The 5,338-nt window shown below is 39.5% G+C and overlaps 1 long non-coding RNA gene across 2 annotated transcripts; it reads right to left on the bottom strand.

Annotated features, from left to right (window-relative positions):
* Nucleotides 1-884: 884 nt before the first annotated feature.
* On the bottom strand, nt 885-3,648 carry LOC119891116. 2 transcript variants are annotated; one of them, XR_005442399.1, is made up of 4 exons: nt 2,697-3,648; nt 1,851-2,538; nt 1,623-1,744; nt 885-1,498 (listed from the first exon to the last, which is right to left on the bottom strand). It is a non-coding gene; the product is annotated as an uncharacterized LOC119891116 (long non-coding RNA). The 2 variants fall into 2 exon arrangements; XR_005442400.1 differs by having other exon boundaries at nt 1,851-2,004; nt 2,697-3,644.
* Between the last annotated feature and the right edge of the window lie 1,690 nt (nt 3,649-5,338).

The following is a 5,338-nucleotide window of genomic DNA, read 5'->3' as shown; positions in this document are numbered from 1 at the left end:
CAAACTTGCATCAGATAGAGATAACTCATCAGATTTTCCCCATCATCAAATCCATTTCTCTTGTAAAAGTAAAGCATACTGTTTAAAAGTACAATAAAGTGTCTCCTATCCAAGTGCAATTTTCTATACTAACTTTTCTGTAGGGCTAACTGCCCTGCAATACACAATCAACATCTGAGGATGGGGACTTGTAGTTTTAGCCAGTTCTCTTTTAAAAAAGTCAACTGAAAACATCAAAGTCAGGTGGAGATGGAGTTTTCAAGCCAAAAGAGTACTTTAGCATTATGTCTGCTAGAAATTAGAAGGATGTTTTTACTTACTTCTGTGTTAAATCAAAGATTTGTTACTAAGAATTTTATGTAGTAAATATGCCACTGTTACCATTGTGTTGGCGTATACTATATATTGTGCTAGAATGGAAAGCAAGAGTAAGTGGGCCAGGCTTAGCTAACAATCAATTGTTGTTCAAATATATGTTTTTAATGAAATTCAAGTTCAATAATATTAGTGGCTGCAGGCTAAACCCCTCCAGTCAGTTTTTTTAAGACTGAAAAAAATTAATGTATCCATGCAGCCAAGCTTTGACTTTGACAGTTTGGCGTCTGCACTGGGAGCTGGGGATGTGGGGTAGCGTGCACAAACCAAGCAGCCAACTTTTAAAAAGGGAACAACAGGGAGAGACAGGGAGACATGGCAGTCATACATTCTCTTTTCATCTCCTTGTTTTCTCCACATTCCTCCATCTGCCTTCACATACACGCTCAGATTAGAAAGCAGTGAAATTTGCTGGACATAACAGGTGCAAGTGCTTTTTATTTGTTTGTATCTTTAACCTTCTTTCTTTCGTCTGTTTTCAGACCCAGCTGTTCTAGTATTCTGTGCTGAGTTTTTTCAAATCTCCATCTTGTCAAGATTCAAACAGCATCTGCTGAAAACACAGGTGTCTTTGCTGCAGAGTGAGTCAAAACTCCCCTGGAAGCCTTGTCAAAATACAAGCTTTTTAATGGGTCTCGTCATAGTAATTTCCTTTGTTCCAATTGCCTCTGATTTCTTCGTCACCAGATGAGCAGCTGGCTCCAGGTGTGAACAACTTGCACAACGGTGTTGTAAGAAATCAACTACATTCACTCCAAAGACCGTAGAAAAGAGAACATCAGAATAGACACCATATCTACCTACCATTTCAAATTTTATATTTTCAAATTCCAAGACAAAGTATAGGCTCATACACATACACAAAATAAGAATATTGAAAGTTGTAGTGAAAACATACAGTACTGACAAATAGCCCAATTAGATCTATGTAATTCTTTCCAAATGAATGCAGTGTTTAATTTATGTATCAGTTACACTACATTGATTATTCATGTACATAGTTCTGGCACACAAGAGCACTGTAGGCTTTTATTTTTTAATGACTACAAAAGAACCTCCCTGTAGTTTATATTCCTCTATGGACGGCCATTCAGCCCAACACTTTCCATATCAAACATAGATACTGTAAATTAAAAATAAAACAATTTGTAAAGGGGGTGATCATTATTTTCCTTCACATTTGATTACAAAATTCAACGTAGACTTCTATTCCAGGGACATTAAGACCCTGTTAAAACCCAACATACCTTGTGTCGCCTTTGTTCTACCCATACAGGTGTTTTCACTTATTTTCCTGATTTGACATCTCTTCCAGACTGTGTGGGTGTGTACAGACTATGCTTGATTGACATCTCCTTCACTCTCCTCTCTGTTATGGTGAGACAAATGACACCTTTATCATTATTGGGGCAAGTACCCTGTAGAGGTTTATTGTGAACAAACAAAAGTTACATTTTAAATTTAGTGTCACTCACCAAAACAAACTGTCACCCTGAGCTGTAAGAATGCATTTCCTTCCTCTTAAGTATTTAAATCCAGCATTGTTTACATCCATGTTTACTTGCTGGCAGGTTCCTCCTTCTTGCCTTTGTTGGAACATTGCAGCATGTCTTGGCATGTTACAGCCACCTGTTGATTAGTGGAATAGTGCGAAACCATTGGCAGGTGTGTATCTGCATCCTTTGTGTGCATGCACAATATAAACAAAACTGCCTTTAAGTTTTGTGTGTGACATTACATCCTTTTCCGGGACTGAGCGTGGGCCAGCTTCTTTCAAGAGCCAACCATATTAACAGGTGCAAGCACAGATTGTATATGCCCATTGTCCACATAGTCCTTAGAAGAGAAGTTATTAAACACCTGTGGTAGCGGAATTGAAAAGGGGTCACGGATTTTTATTTAGAGAAAATTGTGTGTTGCCACGTTTTTTATTGCTTTTAATTCATCAAGTGTCAGTAAGTCTGCCAAATGAGTACATGTAAGTGGTTTTCTGCATTTTTCCGGATTCAGCATGTATTCTGCCACAGTGTCTTTTTTTTGTTACTTCTACTGGGAGGTGTCAAACTCCCAATTCAACAGATTGTAGCTTTAACTGTTGATTATCAGACAAAGATTGATTAGTCTCCATGTTGCTTCTTGTCGTCTTCAGTCTACCTAAAATCACTGCAAAATTCAGTCCAAATAAGACATGAAATGTGTTACTCATGACAATCATATTCATAATGATATTTTCCACAAAATGTCGTGTGTGTGTGTGTGTGTGTGTGTGTGTGTGTGTGTGTGTGTGTGTGTGTGTGTGTGTGTGTGTGGTAACAATTTACTAGTCAAAGGGAGTTTTTCAAGGGATTTAACAGTCTGCTGAGGCGGGGAGTGATCCAGGTCCAGAATGGGAAATCCAAGCAAGATGGTTGAGCTGAAGCGGTGAAGGCAAAGCAGGTGGGCAAGCAAGTGACTGGCAGGCAGGTTTGAGTGGTTCACAGAAGATACTGGCGTGCTGGACCAGGGTAGATAATAGGCGGTTGATTGGAAACAAGTTGCAGGTGTGTGGAGGAGCCAGAAAAAACCACGCCCAACTCACAGGGAAAACAGACAGACAGGCACAACAGGATGGGGAAACAGAGAACAAAAGGTAAATAGAGGAGAGGGACCACTGGAGACAACATGAGGTTGAAGTCGATTGCATTGTGAAATTAATTTATTTCAAGAGCTGTCTAAAATCAAGATGAATGATCTTGTTGCTAATGGAGTGATCTTCTGGATGATTCTTCTCCTTGCATTGCAGAAATAAAGACATCCATCTTATGATGTAATTTTGTCTCTTTATTAAGGAGCTTTCCCCAGCGACTGACCTTTTTAATCAAACACAGAATCACTGTTTTAGTAGACGAGCAACAGACATGTAACATTCAGTGTTATGATTTGTGTTAATTTATGGATTCAACCAGCCCTTCTCCTGCTAGCAGCCAACCCTCTTTGTGTATTGAAAATGAGAATGTGCTCTTCAACCTGCCAAATCAAATAAGAGTTAATGATTTCAGAGTCATTGAAATGCCTTTTGTGTGTTTGCCTATTATTACCATTTTATCAGCCACGCATCAAGTGCCGATTTGCTTCAGCACACACATATCGTCTAATCAGAAAATGACTTTGGGGTTTTGTGCCTTGTGTAAGCTGAGCAAGGCCTAACCCCGAGAAGCAGACCCTGAAATACATTGAGGTGGATTAAATGAAAGGACTAGGATTAATTAAATGGATTTGGAATCAAAGAAAATGAGAAATGATTTCCTGATTGTCAATGTACAAAGATAATAAACCTTACTTTGCATTTATTGATCACTTGACAAAAACAGCAGACAGCTGTGGTGTAAATTAGTGAGCGGTAAATGGGCTGCTTCATGTCTCCTCCACACCGTGTCTTCTCAGCCAGGAAATCTATTCAAATGAGTCAGCGAAGGCAATTAATAGTATTTCAGTAGGTGTTCAGAAGCCATTTATTCGAGAGGTTTTTATGCAGATATTGAGTAGCCAGTAGAGTGTGGGCATCTCTCCACCCCAAGAATTATTTTCACCATTTCAAAACAATGCAATTAAATTTTAGATAAAATCTATTCATCAGTCGTAAACATAGCCATTAAGCTAACTGAGAAGAAAAGTAGAGCGACAAAGGCATCATCTACACAGAGTGAACACAGTACCTTCTGCAAATGTGTCTGTATACATCATTGCATCAATGTGCGTGGGTCTGTGTGTGTATACATTTCATTTGCAGCTGATATTCTCTTTCTGACTCGCTTGTTCATGTGTGTATACTCATACAACATGCAAGCTGCAAACAAAACCAAAAAAGGTTGCTTTGTTAATCCGTGAATGGTTTGTACATTGAATATTCTGTTTTAAAACCAAATCAGAAAAACAAGTAATTTTGGAAAAATGGAAAACACAAAACACATGTTTTGTTTTTCTGTTTTAACCCCAAAACGGAAAAACAAAGGAGCTGTTTTGTTCTATCTATGACCAGTGTTATATCCTTACAACCCGTTCTTACTCCCCGACTCGTCACATATGGACACATGGTCAAGAGTCAAGACCCAACAGCTTCTGTTTGTAGGCTAACTGACTGGGGATCCCTATAGACCCCTATATATCCCTATAGGTCAAAGCAGTGGGGGAAGCCCTGTAGAATCAGTTTTTGACAGTAAAGGTAGGTATATGATATTTAACAGAAAAGACGTGAAAGGAGGGCCAAAACCCTGACTTTGAACCAGGAGACCCGTGTTCGTGCTGTGTGAAACAAAAAGTCAGTATTACACATTTTTATATTTAATTTAATAAGTTGCATTGCATCTCGTCAACTTTTTGTTTTGTTTTGCAGGATCGTGTCAAGTTGGATTCAAACTCAGAGCTAGAACTAGAGCAAAATCAATTCCTTGTTTTGTCTTGTTGCTTTGCCTAGGAGCCACTTAAACACATAATTCTCTAATTTCTAGATTAAGTAGGTCAAGGAAGCATTTTGTTTTGGGCTGATCTGAAGTAGGTGGTTACCTGAGCGTTCAAAGAAAATGCCCAAATATGTTTATTGTAGTGGGAAAACGGTGTGGATTTGTGCATTTTATTAAATAAATCTGGAGATACTCCAAATTCCTCTTTTCCTCTCCCAAAGAGGAGCAGGGGGGCAACTTTCAACAGACTGCTGGAGAGACCCCAATGGAAGGGGGTGGGAAAGTTGCTTTCTTTAGCTGCTATGCCTGGGCAGTTGATCATAAAACTGGCGCCTTTCTGATTCCGAAGCTGATAACGCAGTGACTGACAAAAAGGGACACGAACCAGCGATTAACATTTCCCTGAACAGCCTATCAAAACTCTTCTCCTCCCCTCGTGCCCTGGCCTTCCGCTCTGCTCTCTGCACGCTTCACCACGCGTCCGGCGTGCCTCGCCAGGCAACACCTAAGAGTCAACCAGCGCA

This window comes from Micropterus salmoides, unplaced genomic scaffold (assembly GCF_014851395.1).
Source record: "Micropterus salmoides isolate LMB-PRFRI ecotype aquatic unplaced genomic scaffold, ASM1485139v1 Ms_hic_scaffold_7, whole genome shotgun sequence".
Taxonomy (NCBI): Eukaryota; Metazoa; Chordata; class Actinopteri; order Centrarchiformes; family Centrarchidae; genus Micropterus; species Micropterus salmoides.
Note: the sequence above shows the minus strand (reverse complement) of the source record. Positions and strands in the feature narration are given on the sequence as shown.